Source organism: Scyliorhinus torazame, chromosome 3 (genome assembly GCF_047496885.1).
Source record: "Scyliorhinus torazame isolate Kashiwa2021f chromosome 3, sScyTor2.1, whole genome shotgun sequence".
Taxonomy (NCBI): domain Eukaryota; kingdom Metazoa; phylum Chordata; class Chondrichthyes; order Carcharhiniformes; family Scyliorhinidae; genus Scyliorhinus; species Scyliorhinus torazame.
The window spans coordinates 61,748,851-61,774,224 of NC_092709.1; the positions used below are offsets into that span (position 1 = coordinate 61,748,851).

The window sequence follows — 25,374 nt, forward strand, 5'->3', positions numbered from 1 at the left end:
TGTCAGGCAGCGCAATGCCTGCCGGGACATGTAGTCCGCTCGAATTGTTTTGAACTCTCCAGTCGCCACCAACTGCCAACCCCGCAGCCATGGCCAACCGCGTCTGTTTCGCCGGTCTCTCAAAAATATTTTCGGGAGGTATGAGGAAGGTACGTTACGTTGTAAAACGGGGTTTGTCCCCCTGGCCTTTCCCTTCTGATCCAGCCCGAAAGCACTCCCGTCAGCACACTCCGGCACAGAAATGCAACCCCCCCCCCTTCCACTTGGTTGTTCGTCGAATTTACCCGTCCCCGAGCTGTCTCCTTACCGTTCGCTCATGGCGCAGAGGGCGCCGGCTCCATCCTGACCCGGGTGCTGGGATTGACAGCCGCCCGTTGCGGGGGAAGCGCGAGCGACACCCGGTGACTCTGAGCAAGCGGTACGCATGCGCGCCCGGGCAGGTGGCAGCTGGAAGTGCCTGAAGCTTGTTCCTGGAATTGTGTGGACAAGACTGAAACATAAAGCACACCCGTTTTAACACCTGGCCGTCACCCCGTTGAAATTGGCGAGGGCTCCAAGTTAAATGGAACACGAGCGACTGGAAACACTCAGCAGGTCAGGTAGCATCTGTGGAGAGAGGAACAAGTTAGCGGAGAATTTCCTCGGCCTGCCTGAGATGGTAAAATTGCGGGGAGCTGTGGCAGATGGGCTCCCCAACCATGGGCGGGTTTCTCCCTCCCACCGCACCAGGGGGGGTCATTCTCCGACCCCCCAGCGGGTCGGAGAATGGCCGTTGGCCGCCGTGAATCCCGCCCCCGCCGGTTGCCGAAGTCTCCGAAGGGAGAAAAGTCGGCGGGGCGTTAATGTCGCCGCTGCCGTCGGAGAATGGCACGGGTCTGCGCAAGGCAGCCGATTTTCGGCCTGCCGATATTCTCCCTTCCGGATGGGCCCCGTTCACGTCGACGTAAATTAAACCTCCTTTTCATCGGCGTGACCCTGTGCTCCAGGTTCACGCCGACCAGCGTGGTGGTGAGTGACGGCCTGGGGGGTTGGCTCTGGGCAGGCGATGGCATGGCCGCAGTCTGAATGTGTGAGGAGAGGGGTGTCTCGGGTTGTGTGTGTGTGTGTGTGTGTGTGTGTGTGTGCGGCGGCGGGGGGGGGGGTGTGTGGTTAGAGTGGGCTGGGCTCCGGGGGAGTGCCGGGAGGGGGGGTCCGTGCCGGGAAGGGGGATGGGGTGTCTGTGCCGGGGAGGGGGATGGAGGGGAGGGGGGGGGAGACCATGCTGGGGTGGAGGTTGGGGGTGGGGTCCGTGCCGGGGAGGGGGATGGGGGGCGGTCCGTGCCGGGGAGGGGGATGGGGGGCGGTCCGTGCCGGGGAGGGGGATGGGGGGCGGTCCGTGCCGGGGAGGGGGATGGGGGCGGTCCGTGCCGGGGAGGGGGATGGGGGCGGTCCGTGCCGGGGAGGGGGATGGGGGGGTCCATGCCGGGGAGGGGGATGGGGGGTCCGTGCCGGGGAGGAGGTTGGGGTCCGTGCCGGGGTGGAGGTTGGGGTGGGGTCCGTGCCGGGGAGGGGGATGGGGGGTCCGTGCCGGGGTGGAGGTTGGGGTGGGGTCCGTGCCGGGGTGGAGGTTGGGGTGGGGTCCGTGCCGGGGAGGGGGATGGGGGGTCTGTGCCGGGGTGGAGGTTGGGGGGGGGGGGGGGGGGGGTCCGTGCCGGGTTGGGGGGGGGGGTCCGTGCCGGGGAGGGGGGCGGGGGGCCCGTGCCGGGGAGGGGGATGGGGGGCGGGGGGCCCGTGCCGGGGAGGGGGAAGAGGGGTGCGTGCAGGGGAGGAGGTTGGGGTCCGTGCCGGGGTGGAGGTTGGGGGGGGGGTCCGTGCCGAGGTGGAGGTTGGTGGGGGGGGTCCGTGCCGGGGAGGGGGATGGGGGGTCCGTGCCGGGGAGGAGGTTGGGGTCCGTGCCGGGGTGGAGGTTGTGGGGGGGGTCTGTGCCGGTGAGGGGGATGGGGGGTCCGTGCCGGGGTGGAGGTTGGGAGGGTCCGTGCCGGGGTGGAGGTTGGGGGGTGTCCGTGCCGGGGATGGGGGGGTCCGTGCCGGGGAGGGGGAGGGGGATGGGGGGGTCCGTGCCGGGGTGGAGGTTGGGAGGGGGTCCGTGCCGGGGAGGGGGACGGGGGGGGTCCGTGCCGGGGAGGGGGACGGGGGGGGTCCGTGCCGGGGAGGGGGATGGGGGGTCTGTGCCGGGGAGGGGGATGGGGGGGTCCGTGCCGGGGAGGGGGATGGGGGGGTCCGTGCCGGGGAGGGGGATGGGGGGTCCGTGCCGGGGAGGAGGTTGGGGTCCGTGCCGGGGTGGAGGTTGGGGTGGGGTCCGTGCCGGGGAGGGGGATGGGGGGGTCCGTGCCGGGGAGGAGGTTGGGGTCCGTGCCGGGGAGGAGGTTGGGGTCCGTGCCGGGGAGGAGGTTGGGGTCCGTGCCGGGGTAGAGGTTGGGGTGTGGTCCGTGCCGGGGAGGGGAATGGTGGGGTCTGTGCCGGGGTGGAGGTTGGAGGGGGGTCCGTGCCGGGGAGGGGGATGGGGGGGGGGTCCGTGCCGGGGAGGGGAATGGGGGGGGTCCGTGCCGGGGAGGAGGTTGGGGGTCCGTGCCGGGGTGGAGGTTGGGGGGGGGTCCGTGCCGGGGAGGGGAATGGGGGGTCCGTGCCGAGGTGGAGGTTGGGGGTGGGGTCTGTGCCGGGGAGGGGGATGGGGGGGGTCCGTGCCGGGGAGGGGGATGGGGGGGTCCGTGCCGGGGAGGGGGATGGGGGGGTCCGTGCCGGGGAGGGGGATGGGGGGCGGGGGGCCTGTGCCGGGGAGGGGAATGAGGGGTCCGTGCCGGGGAGGAGGTTGGGGTCCGTGCCGGGGTGGAGGTTGGGGGGGGTCAGTGCCGGGGAGGGAGATGGGGGGGTCCGTGCCGAGGTGGAGATTGGGGGGGGTCCGTGCCGGGGAGGAGGTTGGGGTCCATGCCGGGGTGGAGGTTGGGGGGTGGGTCCGTGCCGGTGAGGGGGATGGGGGGGTCCGTGCCGGGGTGGAGGTTGGGAGGGTCCGTGCCGGGGTAGAAGTTGGGGGGTGTCCGTGCCGGGGATGGGGGGGGGGTCCGTGAGGGGGAGGGGGATGGGGGGGGTCCGTGCCGGGGTGGAGGTTGGGAGGGGGTCCGTGCCGGGGAGGGGGACGGGGGGGGGTCCGTGCCGGGGTGGAGGTTGGGAGGGGGTCCGTGAGGGGGACGGGGGTCCGTGCCGGGGAGGGTGATGGGGGGTCTGTTCCGGGGAGGAGGTTGGGTTCCGTTCCGGGGTGGAGGTTGGGGGGGGGGTCCGTGCCGGGGAGGGGGATGGGGGGGGTCCGTGGCGGGGAGGGGGATGGGGGGGGTCCGTGCCGGGGAGGGGGATTGGGGGGGGTCCGTGCCGGGGAAGGGGATGGGGGGGTCCGTGCCGGGGAGGGTGATGGGGGGGGTCCGTGCCGGGGAGGGGGATGGGGGGGGTCAGTGCCTGGGAGGGGGATGGGGGGTCTGTGCCGGGGAGGGGGATGGGGGGTCCGTGCCGAGGTGGAGGTTGGGGGGGGGGGTCGGTGCCGGGGAGGGGGATGGGGGGGTCCGTGCCGGGGAGGGGGATGGGGGGTGTCCGTGCCGGGGTGGAGGTTGGGGGGGGGTCCGTTCCGGGGAGGCGGAAGGGGGGGGGGTCCGTGCCGGGGAGGGGGATGGGGGGTCCGTGCCGGGGAGGAGGTTGGGGTCCGTGCCGGGGTGGAGGTTGGGGTGGGGTCCGTGCCGGGGAGGGGAATGGGTGGGCCTGTGCCGGGGTGGAGGTTTGGGGGGGGGTCCGTGCCGGGGTGGAGGTTGGGGGGGGATTCCGTGCCGGGGAGGGGGATGGGGGGTCCGTGCCGGGGAGGAGGTTGGGGTCCGTGCCGGGGTGGAGGTTGGGGGGGGGGGTCCGTGCCGGGGAGGGGGATGGGGGGTCCGTGCCGGGGTTGGGGGGGGGGGGGTCCGTGCCGGGGAGGGGGATGGGGGGCCGGGCCGGGGAGGAGGTTGGGGTCCGTGCCGGGGTGGAGGTTGGGGGGGGGGGTCCGTGCCGGTGAGGGGGATGGGGGTTCCGTGCCGGGGTGGAGGTTGGGGGGGGTCCGTGCCGGGGTGGAGGTTGGGGGGGGTCCGTGCCGGGGATGGGGGGGGGTCCGTGCCGGGTAGGGGGATGGGGGGGGGACCGTGCCGGCGTGGAGGTTAGCGGGGGGTCCGTGCCGGGGATGGGGACGGGGGGGTCCGTGCCGGGGAGGGGGATGGGGGGTCTGTTCCTGGAAGGAGGTTGGGGTCCGTGCCGTGGTGGATGTTGGGGGTGGGGGGGTTCCGTGCCGGTGAGGGGGATGGGGGGTCCGTGCCGGGGTGGAGGTTGGGGGTGGTCCGTGCCGGGGTGGAGGTTGGGGGGGCCTGTGCCGGGGATGGGGGGGCTCCGTGCCGGGGAGGGGGATGGGGGGGTCCGTGCCGGGGTGGAGGTTGGGGGGGGTCCGTGCCGTGGTGGAGGTTGGGCGGTGTCCTTGCCGGGAAGGGGGACGGGGGGGTCCGTGCCGGGGAGGGGGAGGGGGGGGTCTGTTCCGGGGCGGAGGTTGGGGTCCGTGCCGGGGTGGAGGTTGGGGGGCGGGGGCCGTGCCGGGGAGGGGGATGGGGGGGGTCCGTGCCGGGGAGGGGGATGGGGGGGGGGGTCCGTGCCGGGGAGGGGGATGGGGGGTCCGTGCCGGGGAAGGGGATGCGAGGGCAAGTGAGTTGGTCCACCTGGCCAGGTGCCAGCCTCCAACAGTTGGACCCATGCGGTCCATGCCACCTGGCTGGGGGGAGGAGGGGATATGGGCAATGATGACATGTCGTCCCCCCCCCCCCCCCCCCCCCCCCCAACCAGGCCGTCATATTTTCCGATCATCCAGCGATGTTGTCCGCCGTGGCGGCAGCCGCTAATGTCTATGTTGCCCTGGATGAGGAGGAGCGTGCCAGAGAGGCGGCGCAGGCTGCCGCCGAGGGACAGGCGGCAGCCGCTCAGGTTGGAGGGACACCTGACCGACAGGGCGAGGAGGGGGAGGAGGACGTCGCGGCCCCACGGCAACGGAGGCACCCGAGGGCGCCCCGTGTGTACCGGCCCTGGCAGTCATACCAGGACCTCACGGACCGGGAATGCAGGAGGAGACTCCGGATGAGGCGGGAAACCGTGGCACACATCTGCCACCTGCTGGCACACCTGTCACCGCGTGGCACTGGCGGGGGACACCCTCTCCCCGTGTCCGTCAAGGTTACGGTGGCCCTGAACTTTTATGCAACGGGGTCATTCCAGGCACCGAGTGGGGACCTGTCCGGCATATCGCAGACATCGGTGCATCCGGGCAGTGACAGATGCCCTATATGCCATGGCGCACCGCTACATCCGCTTCCCCGTGGACCAGGCCAGCCAAGATGCCCGGGCTGTGGGCTTCTCTGCCGTGGCCGGGTTCCCCATGGTCCAGGGCGCGATCGATGGGATGCACGTCGCCGTGCGGCCACCTGCAGATAACAGGGCCGTGTTCACCAATAGTAAGGGGACCTATTCGATGAACATACAGGTGATCTGCGACCACCGCATGATGATCCTGCACGTCTGCGCCCGTTACCCAGGCAGTGTACACGACTCATACGTGTTGTCGCGGTCATCCATCCCCGGCATGTACGAGGGACGCCATCCCCGGCTGAGGGGCTGGTTGCTGGGCGACGGGCTACCCGTTGCGATCGTGGCTGATGACGCCTATACGGAGGCCACGCAATGAGGCGGAGAACCGCTACAATGATGCCCATGTAGCGACAAGGGGAGTGATAGAGAGGTGCTTTGGCGTGCTGAAGATGAGTTTTACGTGCCTGGACCTCTCTGGGGGCGCCCTCCAGTATTGGTCAGATAGGATCGGTCGCATCATTGTGGTGTGCTGCGTCCTGCACAACATAGCCCAGCAGAGGGGCGATGTGCTGCAGGCAGAGGAGGGCGGAGTGGAGGAGCAGCAGGAAGAGGCGCAGTCCTTCCCAGATGAGGGGGATGGGGGTAATGGTCAGGGCAGACGGGGTAGACACAGGCGGGTGGCTGTCCACCGTTACCGGCTGGCCCAGCGGGCACGGGACAGACTGATAGCCGCCCGCTTCACTGACTAGATGGGCGTGGGAATCGGGTAGTATGGCCACAGACCGCACACCATGGCAACAGCCGACCACCCATCCACCCACCCAGCACCCTCACCCCCCTCCCCAACCCCACCCACCCCACCCGCATGCACACCACCCCCCCCATTGCCGATCCACCTGCGGCACAACGGGCCGGGCTCTCACAGTTGCGGGTGTCTATTGCAGGCCATGGAGGATGATGACAACCCGCCCTGCGGTGAGCTCCTGGCTCCACATCGTTGGACTATGTCTGACCCATGGCCACAGTACCACCATCCACCCGGACCATCCCTGCATGCGGCTGTGACACTGCAGCGCACGGTCCCGTCCTCTGCCCGGGGGGATGTTGATGGCGGCCCAGGGGGAAGGGGGCAGACTCACCTGGGGCTGAGGTAAGACCACCCCTCACACACACACTTGCGCTCAACGTACATGACACCCCCGCACGCTTTGGACAGAGCACAAAGGCAGCTTCGGTAGGTGTAACATTGACTTTAATAACCAAACGAGTTCATGCACGTGCCCTCGCCCCTAAAACTCATCTGTGCCCTGCACCCGTGCCAACTTACTCAGTGTCTAATTGTTTGGCCTTACGGGCCCTTTGACTACGTCTACGTGGTTCCCCAGACGGTACAGCAGAACTGGAGGTGGACTCCTGTGATTCCTGTCCTCTGACACTGGATCCCTTTGGCGGCCGTTTCCTGGGGCGTCCTGGCCTCGATGGGCCAGGCTGCGGCCCGGGCGACTGGGATGGCGAGCTGCCAGCCTGTCCTGCCCGTTGCCCACCCGATGCACCTGGGACGGAAGGGGGGGAGTCCGAGGTGTCGCGGTGTACCGGGACCTCCCCTACAGGGGGAGCCGGGACGGACCACACCACCTCCTCCTCCCTCGGGGTGCCCGATGGCCCCCATGCCTCTACATGGGTGGGGGATGCAAACGGACTGGCCATCCGACGCCCCCCGACATCTGGCGCTGCCAGTCCTGGAGGCCCGTGCTGGTATCGACAGGGGTCTGCAGGTTTGCAGCCATGGAGACCAGGGGGTTGGCAAACCCTGTCTGTGACAGTGCGACGCCGGCTCGCACATGGCCACTGGCGCCGATGCCCTCAGCGATGGCCTGCAGAGACTGGGCCATGGCCTGCAGAGACTGGGCCATGGCCTGCAGAGACTGGGCCATGGCCTGCAGAGACTGGGCCATGGCCTGCAGAGACTGGGCCATGGCCTGCAGAGACTGGGCCATGGCCTGCAGAGACTGGGCCATGGCCTGCAGAGACTGGGCCATGGCCTGCAGAGACTGGGCCATGGCCTGCTGAGACTGGGCTATGGCGTTGAGCGCCTCTGCCATCTGGCGCTGGCACTGGCTCATGGCCTCCTGTGAGAGGGCAGCCATGTCCTGGGCCACAGACGCCGCCTGCACGGAAAGCCCCAGGCCTCGCAAACCGTTCCCCATGTCTGACACCGTCTCACCCATTGCCTCCACCGCTGACGCCACCCGTGCGGTGTCAGCCTGGGTGGCACGCATGACCGGCACCACTCCCAGCTCCTGGACGCGGGTGGACTCCTCCACCTGCGACTGCAGCCGCCGCAAGCCGGCCGTCACCCTCTTCGCTCGTCTCCGGGTCGGTGGTTGCATCGGATCTATGTGTGGGTGTGGTAACTCCAGGAACCCGGGATCCATCTGGGCGGCAGATGTTCGCTTGGGCAGGGCTGCCCTCCGATCGCCCGGCCCCTCTGCTGCTCCTACCTCCACCTGCTGTACCGGGACGGCTGTGTTGTGCGCACCAGCGAGTGTACCAGACGCCTCATCACTAAAGTGCCCAACCGAGGTGAGTGTTTCTGCGATGGTGGAGGGTGTTGGTGACAGCAGTGGTGTTGTGTCGTGCTCTTCATCCCACTCTGAGTCCATGGCACTTTGGGGTGGGGGTTCGTCTCCACCCATCCACTCTGAGTCACTGTCCGGTATTTCGTCTTCCTGGGCAGTGCTGTCCCGGGCAGTGCTGTCCCGGGCAGTGCTGTCCCGGCTCGGATGTGACGGGGGCCTGTGGCTGCCCCCCTCGTCGCTGGGTGGTCGCTCCCGCACGTGACGGGGGTGTCGTCTCCCTGTTGCTCCAGGTCTCTCCGTCTCCCGTGGTGTGCGAGGGGCATCCTGCGGGCGTTGCATGCTGGAGGGTCCGTGTCTCTCCGTCTCCCGTGGCCTCCGAGGGGCATCCTGCGGGCGGTCTGCATCTGCGGGGATGGGTGCCTGGACGTTTGCTCCTGCGATACGCAATGAAGCATGCATGGTTAGACATCAGGCAGTGATCAGGTGATATGGGGGAGGGCGATATAGGGGAGGGGGAATATGGGGACGGGCTGTCGGTGGCTCACTTGCTAGTACGCCCCCGACCTCTGCATCAGCAACCTCCCGGTCGTCAGGTCCGCCAGCCAGTTCCAGGGCCCTTTCCTCGTGTTCGGTCAGTGGCCTCTCATCAGCTGGGCCTCCTCCAGTCCTCACATGCTCCCTATTGTTGTGTGCGCGCTTCTCCTGTGGGGTGGGGGGGGGGGGGGGGGGGTGGCAGGGGTAAAAGGCAACACTGTTAGGCAGGTATATGAATGCACGCCATCGGTTGCGCGTGCATTGCAGAGGTTAAGGTTAGGGCTGGATTCACTTGGGGATATGGGGGAGGGGGGGACATGGGGGAGGGGGGGACATGGGGGAGGGGGGGATATGGGGGCAGGGGGGATATGGGGGCAGGGGGGATATGGGGGCAGGGGGGATATGGGGGAAGGGGGGATATGGGGGCAGGGGGGATATGGGGGAAGGGGGGATATGGGGGAAGGGGGATATGGGGAGGTTCACCCTGCCTGCTCTGACGAGGTCGTTCACCTTCTTGTGGCACTGGGTGCCTGTCCGTGGTGTCAGGGTCGCAGCGGTGACGGCCTCTGCCACTTGCCTCCACAGACGCCGGCTGTGGCGTGGGCAACTCTGCGGCCGTGCCCGGGATACAGGGCGTCCCTCCTCTGCTCCACCGCGTCCAGGAGCGCCTCCACATCCTGTGACTCGAACCTCGTTGCTGAGCGGCGGCCAGCCATCCAGTCGGGTGTTCCGGTCGGGTGTTTTCCGGTTGGGTGGGGGGGAGCAGCGCGGCCTTATGAGCCGTCACGCCGTGCGGCGCGTATGACGCTGCACGGCGTGAACCACTGCGCAAGCGCGGATCCCGTTACGTCGCTGCTAGCCCATTAAGGGCCGTTCTACCAGACTCAATATTTTACCAATGGATCTACAGGTTAGGAACAGGGCTAGACCATTTAGCCTCTTGAGCTTGTTCTGCCATTCAATTAGTTAATGATCCCTTATTTATAAAGAAAGCTTACTACTCCATGAATGTACAGCTCGTGTGCCACTACAACAAAATGTTCCTACATGTCTGTGCATGCTGTCCTGGAAGTTGCTGTGATGCATGCATTCTATCCTAGTCAAGCCTTCTGCTGCTCTTCCATGTCACCTCAAGTCCATGAATGGATTCCAGTGGAAAAGGCTACCCTCTGAGATTGGCTTCTCCCCCCAGTACATGCGCCATGAAACACAGACCAAGGGTATCATGATGACAGTAATATGCTGACAAGGACCCTCATCAAACTGCTCAAGATGCACTTTTATTGCCTGGATCACTGTTCAATACCTGACAAGATTTCTCATATAATTGTGCTATGCTGTATGACGCAAACATGGTCCAGTAAAGGGAAGCGACCCTTCAGGAGGCTGAGAGCAGGTGTGCAAGGGACAATCTGATCCAGCAAATTTTCAATCACTTAACTGTGAGACCTGCAAAACTAACCACATGGCTGTGAACGCAGCAAGCATGTGCTGGAACATGAAAAATAACTATCAAGTCCAACCTAGAGAGAGGTGGACTACTTACTGCCTGCAATCTCCGTTACCAGTGAGAAGCTATGTTTTGTTTACACACTTGCTATTGTTGTGCGCAAAGTTACAAAGTAAATGCATCCCATTGTAATCAATTTATTTACACAATGAGTTAAAGCGACAACACACCACAGTGATCCACTTAGTGATCTACCCGATTTGGTGCCCTACCCATTCGGGCATTTCTACATTATACTCCTTTGTTACCTCAGTGGAAGTGACTGAGACCTGCTCACATCTCTGGCTTCACGGCTGTGAAAACTGTGGCAGTCGGCCATGTGTTGGTTTGAGGTCACACCTGGAATTGGTCTGACCGCATCTCTGCCGAGGTAGCCATAATCACCAGGACCATGCATACAGCTGCACCCTCTCTCAGATGGGCTGAGGAAGCCAAAATTGAAGAAGGTGCCATGAGCGTTGTGCATGCTCATCCTCTTCCACTTCCTCAGCTTTTAGTAGGCATTTCTACTGGCCTGGGGAATCTGCTACTGTGGCACAGCTGGCATTCCCTCCAACCAGCATTGAGCCACCCATGCTCAATACCTGACAATACCACCCATGCTTCATGCATTACATGGATACCACGGCTCAGGTTATGAGCTGACTAGTACAGGCTACGTTAAGCATCCTGTGCAGGACATTCTGTTCTCTCATGCTCTCCAAGTATTGCTGCATATGGCTCTCCATGAGGCTGGCCACCCTCTCGTAGGAAGAGTTCATGTGATCAAAGCCCCAAGACATGGTCAAACCTACCTGCTCCAAGGATCCTTCTAATCGTAATCCATGAGCCTTTACAGTCTCAAAGAACTCTGCCAGATGGCCCCAAACTGAGAGCAGTAAGGGTGCATCTTCGGACATCTCTCCTTGCTGCTATCCAAGAAATTCCACAGGGGTGGAGTGGACTGAGAGCATTGGAACATGTGGGCAAAATAGGACGTGATGAGACCCTAAAGACTACAGTGCTGATGCCTTGTATGTCACCCAGCGCTTGGCATGCTTTTAGATGTGATTTCATGTGACAAATTGATCTCCTCGTTTATTTGGGGCGGGGGCGGGGAGGAAGGTGACCAGGATTAGGAGGGTGGATCTGCAGAGAGGACGGCAGGCGGGATTAGGCTCCCAAACCTGCTGTATTATTATTGGGCGGCGAATGCGGAGAAGGAGCTAGGAGGCAGAGGCTCTGTGGGTAAAGATGGAGGCGGGCCCGTGTAGGGAGGTTGGGTCCAGGAACGTACTCGGTGAGTCCGGTGGTTGGTGGTGGCCACACTGAAGATCTGGATGCAGTTTAGGCAGCATTTTAAACTGGGGGCCAGGGGGAAATGCAGATTAGGGGGAATCATGGGTTCGAGCCGGGGAGGATGGATGCGAGGTTTCGGAGATGGGATGAGAGGGGCATTAAGGAAATGAAGGATCAGTTTCTTGGGGGATGATTCGCGAGCCTAGAGATGTTGGGAGAGAAGTATGGGTTGGCGCAGGGCGAAGACTTTAGGTACCTGCAGGTTCAGGACTTTACAAGAAAGGTTTTCCCGATCTTTCCAATAGCACCGGCCTCTTTGTTGCTGGAGGCGGTGCTGTCAGTGGGGGGTTGTTTCAGCGAGGAACCTGGAGGAAGATAGGGTGTCCATGGAGGGGGTTAAGGCAAAGTGGGAGGAGGAGCTGCGGGGAGTGCTATAAGAGGGACTGTGGTGTGAGGTGCTGCAGAGGGTGAATGCCTCGACTTCGTGTGCGAGGTTGGGACTGATACAGCTGAAGGTAGGAAACAGGCGCACCTCACAAAATCAAGGATGAGCCGGCTGTTTGTTTGTGAGCGATGTGGGAGGGGCCCCCCGTACCATGTTCATATGTTTTGGTCCTGCCCGAAGCTGGAAAGGTTTTGGAGGACTGTGTCAGTACAATCTTAGGGTTCTTGCATATGGATGTGGAACCCGGTCCTCTAGAAGCCATATTTGGGGTGTCGGACCGACCCAAGTTGCAGGCGGGTGGGGTTAGATGTCTTAGCATTCGCTTCGCTGATCACTCGTAGGCGGGTTTTGTTGGGGTGGAGGTTAGCTTCTCCACCCTGTGCCTTGGCGTGGCGGGGGGGCCTGCTGGAATTTCTGACCCTGGAGAAGGTGAAGTTCGAGCTGAGGGGGGGGCGAAGGAGGGGTTCTACAATTGTCGGGGTTCATCATGCACGTTCTGGAGTTGGTTACCGTTGACTGTTTGGGTGGGCTTGTTTTCATATTGTTGGGGTTGTTCTTTTTTTCTTCTGTATGGTGAAAATGGGTGGCACGGTAGCATAGTGGTTGTCACTGTTGCTTCACAGCTCCAGGGTCCCAGGTTCGATTCCCAGCTTGGGTCACTGTGGTGTCTGCATGTTCTCCATGTGTCTGTTTCCTCCGGGTGCTCAGGTTTTCTCCCACAAGTCCCGAAAGACGTGCTGTTAGGTAATTTGAACATTTTGAATTCTCCCTCTGTATACCCGAACAAGCGGCGGAATGTGGCGACTAGGGACTTTTCACTGTCACGTCATTGCAGTGTTAATGTAAGCCTACTTGTGACAATCAAGATTATTATTAAATCTGTCGAAATAAATATATATTTTTTAAATTGCGCCCTTAATTTCTCATTGGCTCTTTTCAACCCGATTTATGATACCAAAAACAATGACAGTCCAGTGAACATTTTACCTCTTTATGTTCATGGAGTTCCATTTCTCAATAGTGACAAAAATGTAAAAGAACTGTGTGAACTTAAATTAAGTATTAGCAAAAGCCTATCGTATCTATTCCCAGGGCCAGGCAGCTTCCAGTCAGTCAAAGTTACAACATTGAGATGTTAATGAGCAATGACATCCAAGTCCCTGCAATACCTAGGAAACTCTACTACCCACAAATAACTCTTAATTAATTGAATGAGAGATGTAACCTGCACACTTTAAAATAAATTAATCTTATCAAATTATGTTTGACGATTAGAGATGGATCTTGAAAGTCAAGTTTTCTTCCCCCTCCAAACTGAAGACACAAATGCTATCTACTTTAATTGGCTCCAAGTTGTCTCTTTATCTTCAATCTGTATCAACTTTCAAGGCTGAGAAAACTAGTTAAAACTTGGTATAAATCACACACTCCACATAGGAATTCTGTCTGCCGGCCAAAGAAATACTGTATTGAATGCCAATCATAATGAAAGTTAAATAGTCAAAATTCAAGTATAGTTTACAAAATTGTTTTGGTTCGTTTAAATTTTAAGAACATTTGATTCTTTGGCAAAAGAAAAACCTTGGGCGAAATTCTCCCCCAACGGCGGGATGCCCGCCGACTGGCGCCAAAGCCGGCGCAAATCAGACGGGCATCGCGCCGGCAAAAAGGTGCGGAAGTCTCCGCATCTTTGGCGGCCTAGCCCCAACATTGAGGGGCTAGGCCGACGCCGGAGGGATTTCCGCCCCGCCAGCTGGCGGAAATGGCGTTTGTTGCCCCGCCAGCTGGCGCGGAAATGCGGCGCATGCGCGGGAGCGTCAGCGGCCGCTGTCAGTTTCCCCGCGCATGCGCGGGAGCGTCAGCGGCCGCCGAAAGTTTCCCGCGCATGCGCAGTGGGGAGAGTCTCTTCTGCCTCCGCCATGGTGGAGGCCGTAGCGGAGGCGGAAGGGAAAGAGTGCCCCCACGGCACAGGCCCGCCCGCGGATCGGTGGGCCCCGATCGCGGGCCAGGCCACCGTGGGGGCACCCCCCGGGGTCAGATCGCCCCGCGCCACCCCCCAGGACCCCGGAGCCCGCCCACGCTGCCTGGTCCCGCCGGTAAATACCAGGTTTGATTTACGTCGGCGGGACAGGCAATTCCTGGGCGGGACTTCGGCCCATCCGGGCCGGAGAATCCAGCGGGGGGTCCCGCCAACCGGCGCGGCTGGATTCCCGCCCCCGCCCAATCTCCGGGAGCGGAGACTTCGGCGGGGGCGGGGGCGGGATTCACGGCGGCCAACGGCCATTCTCCGACCCGGCGGGGGGTCGGAGAATGACGCCCCTTGTCTCTAAAATGGACATCAAAATAGAGACTTCTGCCTACTGCTGAGAAAGGCAGAAAACAGAAAAAGGTACTCTGTAATAGCAACAACGTGCAAACTTTTGTTCCCTGCCAGAAAGAAAGACACAGAATAGAAAAAGGTCACAACTTGCTCACTGCAACAAAAAAGGACGGAGGAGGTCTCTTTTAAGGAAACCATAAACCAAAATACAAAACTGAATAAAAAGGGAACAATTGCATTCGGAAGATGAGGCAACATGATGAAGGCCAGAAAGAATTCCTTCAGCAGACACGACTGATCCTTCCCAAAACAAGGGTCTCATCAATCCACACCCTGAAGCATGTTTTCATTCATGAAGATTATTTAATTGCTTATTATTGTTCAGCAATAGAATAAAGAGTTTTGAAACTTTGGTATCAGTTTCCATGATTGTTGTTGTTGTTAGATTTCACTCAAGTAGTAGTCCTAATTTCCATCCCCCTTCTCCCTCTTTTCCTTCAACCAACTATCTAATTATCTAGTAGAATTGTGCAGGGCCTTGGTGACACCACATCTGGAACAATAGCACAGTGGTTAGCACTGTTGCTTCACAGCACCAGGGACCCTGGTTCAGTTCCCGACTTGGGTCACTGTCTGTGCGGAGTCTGCACGTTCTCCCCGTGTCTGCGTGGGTTTCCTCCGGGTGCTCCGGTTTCCTCCCACAAGTCCCGAAAGAAGTGCTTGCTGGGTGAATTGGACATTCTGAATTCTCCCTCAGTGTACCCGAACAACCCCAGAGTGTGGTGACTAGGGGATTTTCACAGTAACTTCATTGCAGTGTTAATGTAAGCCTACTTGTGATGCTAATAAAGATTATTATTATTTTATTATAATGTGTACAATTTTGGTCTCCTTATTTGAAGTGGGATAAAATTGCTTAAGAAGCAGTTGAGAGTGAGTTCGCTCGATTCATTCCTCGGATGAAGGGGTTATCTTATGAAGAAAGATTTAACTAGATTGATCTATACCCACTGGAGTTCAGTGGAATGAGAGGTGATCTTATTGAAACATATAAGATCCTCAGGATTAGATAGTGCAATGATGTTTCCTCTTGTGGGGGAAACTAGAGTTAAGGGAAACAGTTTAAAAATAAGAGATTTCCCTTTTAAGATGGAGATGCAGAGAAATTCCTTCTCTCAGAGGGTTGTAAGTATAGAATTCTCTTCATCCGAAAGCAGTGGTGGCTGAATCATTGAATTTATTCAAGATTGAGTTGGAAACATTTTTGATAGACAAGGGAGGCAAGTGTTATGGGGTGCAGTCAGGAAAGTGAAGTTGAGACCTGACTGGATGATCTTATGAATGGCGGAGGAGGCTCAAAGACTGAATGGTCTCCTATGGGCCGGTTTAGCTCAGTGGGCTAGACAGCTGGTTTGTAATGCAGAACAAGGCCGGCAGTGCGGATTCAATTCCCGTACCGGCTTACCTGAACTGGCGCCGGAATGTGGCGACTAGGGGCTTTTCACAGTAACTTCATACTTGTGACAGTAAAAGATTATTATTAGATCATATGTTCTGAACTATTCTTAAAACTCGACATTGTTGCGAATTAAATCACTAAACCTCTTTCCTGTCTTGAATGTATTCATGATTATTTACAGACACCTTAAAACTAGAATGGTCTGTTTTTTCATGTTCTGTTCCATCCCTTAATTTTAAACACCTCTATCAAATCCCACTGACATCATCTATGTTTGAGCAAAATGCCTCAATACCCAATTTTTTAAAGCTCTTCTTGATGAGGAACCTTTTTCCACCATAATAGGAAGAAACAAACAAGCTGCACAAGAACACCAAAGTAGAATCAAAAGTGAACAAAGGGCCGTCGCACTCTTGCCCACCTTCCATTGCCCAGCATAGTATGGTAGTGGAGGTGAATTGAGGCCCCTGATTGCCAAGTACTTGAGCAGTTAAGCATCTCCATGGGCCTAATGGCGAGCGGCCTTGTGTGTGCCTTTCCCACGCCCCATATTATGGGGTTTGGGTCGGTGGTGCGAGGAAGATAGTGGGCTACCCACCTGATCTATTTTACCAGCTTTTACCCACCTGATCTATTTTATTTGCTCTTCCCACTGAAAATACACCTTTCAAACTTGGGGGGTCGATGTACAATGCCCGCTTGGTAAGAGAGTGGGAATAAAGTGAGATGGGGGGGAGGGGGCTGTGCAGATCAGGGGCAACCCGTTCTAAAATATCTCTTTCCCCCCCTCCCCATTTTGTCTGTAGCTGTCTGGTCTCCAAAATCCACCCCTTGCCCACTTCCCTAGGGATCCCAATCCTTCCTCCACCGCACCCCCATCAAGAAACCCAGGACTCACCTGGTCCAATGTCCATGACACTTCTTCATGGGACTGCTTGCAGTCTCAGCAGTGGCCACTATTCTCTGGCTTGCAACTCCCGAGGATGGGACTTCCTTCTATTGAGAGGCCCAAGTATGACTCTCAACTTGTTAAGGGTGCCCACAGTATATTATCACTGCAGGGCAGTTTGTTTCATGTTGATCGGGTTGGGATCTAAATTTATTCCGGGCGGGCAAGAGTATGTGCCCCTGGAAAATTCAGTCCACTGTTCCAAACATTATAATATTGTGCTTCTGTTTGTTGATGAAAATATATTTTGCTTGGGTCCCCTTACATTATTTAATTAAATGTGGTGTACTTTCAGACCCACTGTGGATTTAAATCCATGCATATAATTGTGGATAAGATATCAGTTGCAAGACAGATTCAGGAAGAGAACAAACCAAGGACCTGTTCATGGTTTTTAAAATCCTGGCAAAAAGCAGACATATGGCTATCCTGACCAATTAAGCCCCCTCTGATAACTTTCTAAACATCTTTCAACATTTACACAATAGAATATAATAAAGGGCGAGTAGTTAACGGTAGAGCAGTGTCCAATGCTTTCTGGATCATGACTGTTAAATTACCAGCTACGTTCAGTGATTAAGAAAGAATCAGATTGTTTTGACACCCATAGGTCTGGATTTAATGGTCCCCACCAGTGGGTTTGAAAGCAGGGAAGGGGCACATTAAATCCAGTGGGCACCATACCCACCATCTACTGCCCGCACCTGCCCCCCACTATAATTTTACCAGCGGCAGGTGATGCATCGGGTAGCCCACCCACCAGTAAGTCAATTGAGGCCCTGAAAAAGGCAATTAATGTCTACTTAGGATCTCATCCTGCTGTCAGTGGAGGCGACAGGAGAGGCCCACAGAAAGCAATTAGCCCAACAGTTTCCATTGCAATTTCCCTCCCCCACCCCTCACCAGGGCTGGCCAGCTTAGCCCCAGCGAGAGCCCACACTTTCCTGAAATCCCAAATTTAGAGCAGTATGCCTCCTCATGGGTCTTGCTGCTGGTACCACAGAGCTGGCAACTTCGGATTTGGAAGGCTCGACTTCCTGTTGCAAATCAATAGTGGCTTGAGTGGGGGAAGGCTCCCTCCAACCTTTCATCTGTGGGGGCGGCGACTACAGCGCCCTGTTAAATCTAGCCCGCAGTCTTTTGTCTTTTTTCTCAGTCCTGATTGAAAGAAGACAAGACAGAAAGAAGTCATGGAAACTTATTCAACGAACATTGGTCACAAGCAAGAATTAAAATTAAACATTTTTTTATTAATCTTGCTCACTGACAGCTCTGCTGTCTTCGTCCATACTTTTAAATAAGTCAGGAACATAGGCATTGTGGGGTAAAATTCCCAATGGACATCTCCTAATCTATCACCAAAGCTTTGGCAGGACACTTGAAGAAGCAGATAAATGGTTGTTAAACAGTTTCTTCAGAGTCTCTGCTGAAGTTATGGTGGGAGAAGCCCAGAGAACATTTACCTTTGTAATTTTATCCCACTGAAATAATTTTAATCCTCAGGCCAGAGGAAGAGACGAGTCCAGCAGTGCTGCATGTGATTTGGTCTTCCTAATTCAGGAGATTGGTTCCAGATTTCATTATCTGGATGAGTTTACCTATATTTATGAAGCCATTCATAACTTGACCTTCAAAGAAAACCAGATATACTCCAATTATGATGACTGCTACTTACAACAAATCTTCTAAAAGCATAACAACTTCATCGTTAATTTGTAATTTTGCTGTGTTCTCTTCTACACTGACAACAGTTGATGGTACTTTGAAGATCTTGTTTGATATCGATGAGGGCTGGTGTTTATTAGGATGGGTGCTTCTTTTGTCTATTATCTTTAATTTTCACTTTGAACAGTATTCACTATGCTCAAGATTGAGTGATGATTTGATGACTGCAAACTTGAGCAGAATATCCATTATAATACTTTCCAAGCTACAGCTTGCTGACGGTAGATCTGGGGCAAAAAAGTCAAAATATCTGAATGCACATGTATCAAACTGCCAGTTAGAGGTGCAAGGCCTCAGCAACACCTATTTGCGTCTTTGCAATTCAGTCTAGATCAGTGTTTTTCAAACTTGTTTTCCAACCGACCTTTGGGATCCACGCCGGCCGACCTTCGCGACCCACGCCGGCAGACCTTCGTGACCTCCAGCGTCCAAACCTCGTGACCCACACCGCCAACACTTTGCGACCCACCATTTTTGTTTACCTTTAATGCGACAGGTGAGACTGCTTGGTCCTCATGATCTCATTTGCTTTGTCATTCAGTGTTACTTTTCTGTATGAGTTCTTCATCAGAGGTCCTGGAGCTCACACCAGCACTGTGTTCTTCCATGGACTCTCCCGCAAAGCTCTTTCCAGCAGATTCAGTTGTGAGAACCTGGCCTGTTTGTGTCTCTGGCCCCCTCTCCCTTAGTCCAAAAAGATCCATCTTCAGTTCTTCACACAGACCTGCTGCTTGCTTTCTAGCTGCTACAAAACAGAGGAAGTTCTCCGTACCTGCCTCCCCGAACAGGCGCCGGAATGTGGCGACTAGGGGCTTTTCACAGTAACTTCATTTGAAGCCTACTTGTGACAATAAGCTGTTTTCATTTCATTTCATTTTCAAGTTCTCCTCAGTAATTTCGCGCCCAGAGCTCGTGACGTCAGTATACCGGGTGTATGACTTGCTCTCTGCCACTGTTTCTGGTGGGAAGACTCCATCAATTTTTTTTTTTTTTAATTTTATCCTGGGACAGTGTACTGATGTACAGAGGAGGCGATCTGCCCCTCTGGGCTCCAGGCCTGTGCACTACTACATCCGGCTGAGGGTGCACATGAGCACGGGACAACTGGCATTCTTGAAAGCTGGTCATGGCCGGCATTTTTAAAAGTCAGTCATGGCCGTTGGGCACTTCTTCCTGCGATCGGGAACACCGCAACCGATCTCCTGACACCCGCCCATGGCCCACCTGTGGCTGTGACAGTGTAGCCATCTGGGATGGCCACTTCCCGATTACAAAATGGACACTTTGCAAAGATTGCAGGGAAAATGGACAATGCTGAGAAAACAAGCAGGTTCAGAGCTTGTCTGCATATTGGAGCCGCAGCTCCCAGACAAGACCAAAACTGTAGGCCCATTAGCATCCTAATGGCCCATCTCCGAGAACAAAAGAGTAACATTTGAGTAACCGATACTAAGGCAGACACCCCGACGCCAGAGGAGACCAAAGCAAAGCAGGCCAACGGCCACTTAGGACACACCCAGCCATCAGGGCACCCGCCCCTTTATTGGATGAAATCAATAGGAATGATCAAGAAACGGCCCAATTGATTGGGGCCAAGTTCAAGTCCCGCCCAAAAGAGCGCGAAGCCCCTTTGGGTATAAGAAGGAGCCCCCAAGAGAGAATCGTTCTCTTGGACCCGGCTCTCACCGAGGAGAGACCCGTCCACCAGCTGCACCAGAAGCAAGTAAGTCCAAGGTCAACGCTCGCTACCAGATGGACGACCTTAGCTGTTCCCCTTCACCACTTCAACCACAGCAGCCTCAGATCCGAATAACGGCCATTGTTCCTCTGACTGAGTGGGCACCCGAAGCTAAGTATAGGCTTTAGCAGTAGTGATAGTTTAGTCTGTAGAGTTTTCGTGCATGAGTAGATATTACTGTGTGTGTAAATAAATAAGCATTGACTTTGAACTAACTAACTGGTGTATCGAGTCTTTGATCAGTATTCGTTTTGAACCCTTGTGGCGGTATCGAAAGATACCTGGCGACTCTAGAGCAAACGTAATTAGACTTAAGGAAAGCAACCATATTGACCACCATATTCAGAGCCAACCAAAGAGAGCAACAACCCTGAGTTTGAAAATGACTGGTACCAACCCTGGAGAAATGAACATATGCTCAGATCGGTTTCAGCAAGTGTTGTAACAAATTTCACAGTTATCTCATTAGTTTTTTGTTAAATATCTGCTTTGATTTTTGTTTCTTATAATAATCTAATAATAATCTTTATTATTGTCACAAGTAGGCTTACATTAACAATGCAATAAAGTTACTGTGAAAAGCCCTAGTCGCCACACTGAGGGAGAATTCAGAATGTTCGATTCACCTAACAGCACGTCTTTCAGGTTTTGTGGGAGGAAACCGGAGCACCCGGAGGAAACCCACGCAGACATGGGGAGAACGTGCAGACTCCACACAGACAGTGACCCAAGCGGGAATCAAACCTGGGACTCTGGTGCTCTGAAGCAACAGTGCTAACCACTATGCTACCATGCCGCCCATTCATTCATAGGATGTGAGTATCATTAACAAGGTCAATGTTTGTTGCCCATGCCTAATTTCCCTTGAAAATATGGTGGAGAGCCACCTTCTTGCATCACTGCAGTCCACCAGGGTACAGTTAGGATTCCAAGATTTTGACCAGTAACAATAAAGGAACGAAGATATAGCTCCAAGTCAAGATAGCGTGTGGCTTGAAGGGGAAGGTCATGGTGTTTCCATACGTCCGCTGACTTTGTTCTTCTAAGTGGTAATGGGCGCAGGATGGAAGGTACTGTTGAAGGAGGTATGGCACTTAGAACATAGAACGATACAGTGCAGTACAGGCCCTTCGGCCCACGATGTTGCACCGACATGGGAAGTCAAAAAACAAAAGCCATCTAACCTACACTATGCCATTATCATCCATATGCTTATCCAATAAACTTTTAAATGCCCTCAATGTTGGCGAGTTCACTACTGTTGCAGGTAGGGCATTCCACGGCCTCACCACTCTTTGCGTAAAGAACCTACCTCTGACCTCTGTCCTATATCTATTACCCCTCAGTTTAAGGCTATGTCCCCTCGTGCTAGCCATTTCCATCCGCGGGAGAAGGCTCTCACTGTCCACCCTATCTAACCCCCTGATCATTTTGTATGCCTCTATTAAGTCTCCTCTTAACCTTCTTCTCTCTAACGAAAACAACCTCAAGTCCATCAGCCTTTCCTCATAAGATTTTCCCTCCATACCAGGCAACATCCTGGTAAATCTCCTCTGCACCCGTTCCAAAGCTTCCACGTCCTTCCTATAATGAGGTGACCAGAACTGTACGCAATACTCCAAATGCGGCCGTACCAGAGTTTTGTACAGCTGCAACATGACCTCATGACTCCGGAACTCAATCCCTCTACCAATAAAGGCCAAAACTCCATAGGCCTTCTTCACAACCCTATCAACCTGGGTGGCTACTTTCAGGGATCTATGTACATGGACACCGAGATCCCTCTGCTCATCCACACTTCCAAGAATGTTACCATTAGCCAAATATTCCGCATTCCTGTTATTCCTTCCAAAGTGAATCACCTCACACTTCTCTACATTAAACTCCATTTGCCACCTCTCAGCCCAGCGCTGCAGCTTATCTATGTCCCTCTGTAACCTGCAACATCCTTCCGCATTGTCGACAACACCACCGACTTTAGTGTCGTCTGCAAATTTACTCACCCACCCTTCTGCGCCCTCCTCTAGGTCAATTATAAAAATGACAAACAGCAACGGCCCCAGAACAGATCCTTGTGATACGCCACTTGTAACTGAACTCCATTCTAAACATTTCCCATCAACCACCACCCTCTGTCTTCTTTCAGCTAGCCAATTTCTGATCCACATCTCTAAATCACCCTCAATCCCCAGCCTCCGTATTTTCTGCAATAGCCTACCATGGGGAACCTTATCAAACGCTTTACTGAAATCCATATACACCACATCAACTGCTCTACCCTCGTCTACCTGTTCAGTCACCTTCTCAAAGAACTCGATAAGGTTTGTGAGGCATGACCTACCCTTCACAAAGCCATGCTGACTATCCCTGATCATATTATTCCCATCTAGATGATTATAAATCTTGTCTCTTATAATCCCCTCCAAGACTTTACCCACAACGGACGTGAGGCTCACCGGTCTATAGTTGCCGGGGTTGTCTCTGCTCCCCTTCTTGAACAAAGGGACCACATTTGCTATCCTCCAGTCCTCTGGCACTATTCCTGTAGCCAATGATGACATAAAAATCAAAGCCAAAGGCTCAGCAATCTCTTCCCTGGCTTCCCAGGGAATCCTAGGATAAATCCCATCAGGCCCGGGGACTTATCTATTTTCAGCCTGTCCAGAATTGCCAACACCTCTTCCCTACGTACCTCAATGCCATCTATTCTAATAGCCTGGGTCTCAGCATTCTCCTCCACAACATTCTCTTTCCTGAGTGAATACTGACGAAAAATATTCATTTAGTATCTCGCCTATCTCTTTAGACTCCACACACAACTTCCCATCCCTGTCCTTGACTGGCCCTACTCTTACCCTAGTCATTCTTTTATTCCTGACATACCTATAGAAAGCTTTTGGGTTTTCCTTGATCCTACCTGCCAAATACTTCTCACGTCCCCTCCTTGCTCGTCTTAGCTCTCTCTTTAGATCCTTCCTCGCTACCTTGTAACTATCCATCACCCCAACTGAAACTTCACACCTCATCTTCACATAGGCCTCCCTCTTCCTCTTAACAAGAGATTCCACCTCTTTGGTAAACCACGGTTCCCTCGCTCGACGCCTTCCTCCTTGCCTGACCGGTACGTACTTATCAAGAACACGCAGTAGCTGTTCCTTGAACAAACTCCACATATCCAGTGTGCCCAACACTTGCAGCCTACTTCTCCAACCTACCCCCCCCCCCCAAGTCATGTCTAATGGCATCATAATTGCCCAATGTTGTAGTGCGTCCTGCAGATTGTACGCACTGCTGCAACTGTGTGCTTGTGGTGAAGGGAGTGAATGTCTCAGGTGGTGGATGAGGTGCCGATCAAGCAGACTGCTTTGTCTTGGATGGTGTTAAGTTTCTTGAGTGTTGTTGGAGCTGCACTCATCCAGACAAGTGGAGAGTGCTCCATCATACTCCCAACTTTTGTTTCTTAGATGCTGGCCAGGCTTTGGGCAAAAAGGAGGTGAAATATTTGTCACAGAATTCTCAACCTCTGACCTGTTCCTGTAGCCACAGTGTTTATATAGTTGTTCCATTATATTTCTGCTCAATGGTAATCCCAGGATTTTGATAATGGGGGAATTCAACAATGGTAATGCCATTGAATGTCAAAGGGAAATGATTAGATTCTCTGTTGTTGCAGATCGTCATTGTGACCTGAATGTAACTTGTCACTTGTCAGCCCAAGCCTGAACGTCTTGTCATAAACTGGCACAGGCAGCCTCAGTACCTGAGGAGTTGCACATCAAAGAATCCCTAAGGAGGCCATTTGGCCCATCGAGTCTACACCGACCCTCCAAAAGAGCACGCTACATTGACCCAATCCCCCGCCCTAATCCCTACCTAACCTTTGGACACTAAGGGACAATTTAAAATGATCAAGGCACATCTTTGGACTGTGAGAGAAAACCGGAGCAGACACGGGGAGAATGTGCAAACTCCACATAGACAGTCACCCAAGGCCGGAATTAAACCCGGGCCCCTGGAACTGTGAGACAGCAATGCTAACTACTGCGCCACCGTGTTGCCCCTTGGCACTGAACATTGTGCAATTCTGACCTTATGATTCAGGGAAGGTCATTGATCAAGCTGTTGAAGATGGTTGGGTGTGGGACATTACCCTGAGGAACTCCTGCAGTGATGTCCTGGAGCTGAGGTGATTGGCCTGCAACAACTATCACCATCTTTTTTTGTTCCAGGTATGACTCCAATCAATGGAGAGTTTCCCCCAATTCCCATTGACTTTAATGTTGCTTGGGCTCCATGATGTCACAGTCAGTTAAATGCGATCTTGATGCAAAGGGCAATTACTCTTTTCTCACCTCTTCAATCCAGCTCTTTTGCCCATGTTTGGACGAAGGCTGTAACGTATTGTGGAACTAAGTGGCTCTGGCGGAACCCAAACTAAACATTGGTTAGCTGGTTATTGCCGATATGATGACCTATGTAGGACAACTTGCAATATCCAATGACATATGCCAGACTTATTCATCTATACTAAATTCAAGTCCATGCCTAAGTGACAGTGATAAATACACATTCTTACCATGATATGTATTCCCTCTCAGTAATAAGCCAATGTAGTCAAATTCCCCCTCTTTGTCATCTGAGAAGAAATGTAATGCGGGTACATATATAAATGTTTATTTTGATTCTAAAGTTTATTGTAATGCCTTTGAAGTTTCCTATGTGTTATTTTATTTTATTTGCATGCCATATTTTGACACTAACTGAGAAGGCAGATTAGATATTAATTTTCAGGCTTTATATTAGCATTTCTTGACTTTATCACTCCCTTCCTGTGGAAAAAGCCTAAGCCTTTTGCTCACTAGCTGCCCACAATTGTTAGTTTGTATATAAAAGTTGAATTAAAAGAATGAAAATTTGCATATAACAATCAACTCTGAACACTAATAAAAGGTTAACTCTAGTGTATGTGTTCCTAATATTTCTGTAACTATCTTTAGGTCATGAATGAAATGAATACTTATAATGCACTTGTGCGATCAGTGTGTAACCATTGGCTATTTCTCCCTCCTCCTAACTCCTGTCATTTAATTGAAATGTCACTGGTTTATTCTGCAATCACATTCAAGAACAGATAAAATCCATACCATGTCCTTTAAATTGCATTTTTGATAGTCGCATTCATTCTCCAAACACTCTCATCAATCTTCTGAGGAAAGAGAATTTCATTAATAACACAACTGATGCAATTGTCTTACATTTGTTTTTTTCCGAAATGGGAATTCCATGCAATATAGCAGAATAATAAATGCAAAAATGGCAGAATTCGATGTAATGCAAATCAAACATGCAGGAAGGCCTCCCAATGCGGATGGTTGCCTCAAGAAAAGTGAAAGGAATTTGTCTTGGGTTTGTGCCTTTGCTGCATGTCCTTCTCCAATCCTTT

General features: G+C 54.7%; 1 protein-coding gene and 1 long non-coding RNA gene across 10 annotated transcripts in view; one reads left to right on the forward strand and one right to left on the reverse strand.

Annotated features, from left to right (window-relative positions):
* kiaa1109 (KIAA1109 ortholog) overlaps window positions 1–417 on the reverse strand; it is a 626,997-nt gene extending 626,580 nt beyond the window's left edge. For all 9 annotated transcript variants that reach the window (XM_072495716.1, XM_072495713.1, XM_072495719.1 and 6 more), the window contains exon 1: window positions 308–417. The gene's annotated coding sequence lies outside the window, so the exon portion shown is untranslated. The remainder of the gene's footprint in view (window positions 1–307) is intronic.
* LOC140408471 (uncharacterized) lies at window positions 22–14,932 on the forward strand. The gene is made up of 2 exons (XR_011940115.1): window positions 22–149; window positions 14,175–14,932. It is a non-coding gene; the product is annotated as an uncharacterized lncRNA (long non-coding RNA).
* Window positions 14,933–25,374: the final 10,442 nt, after the last annotated feature.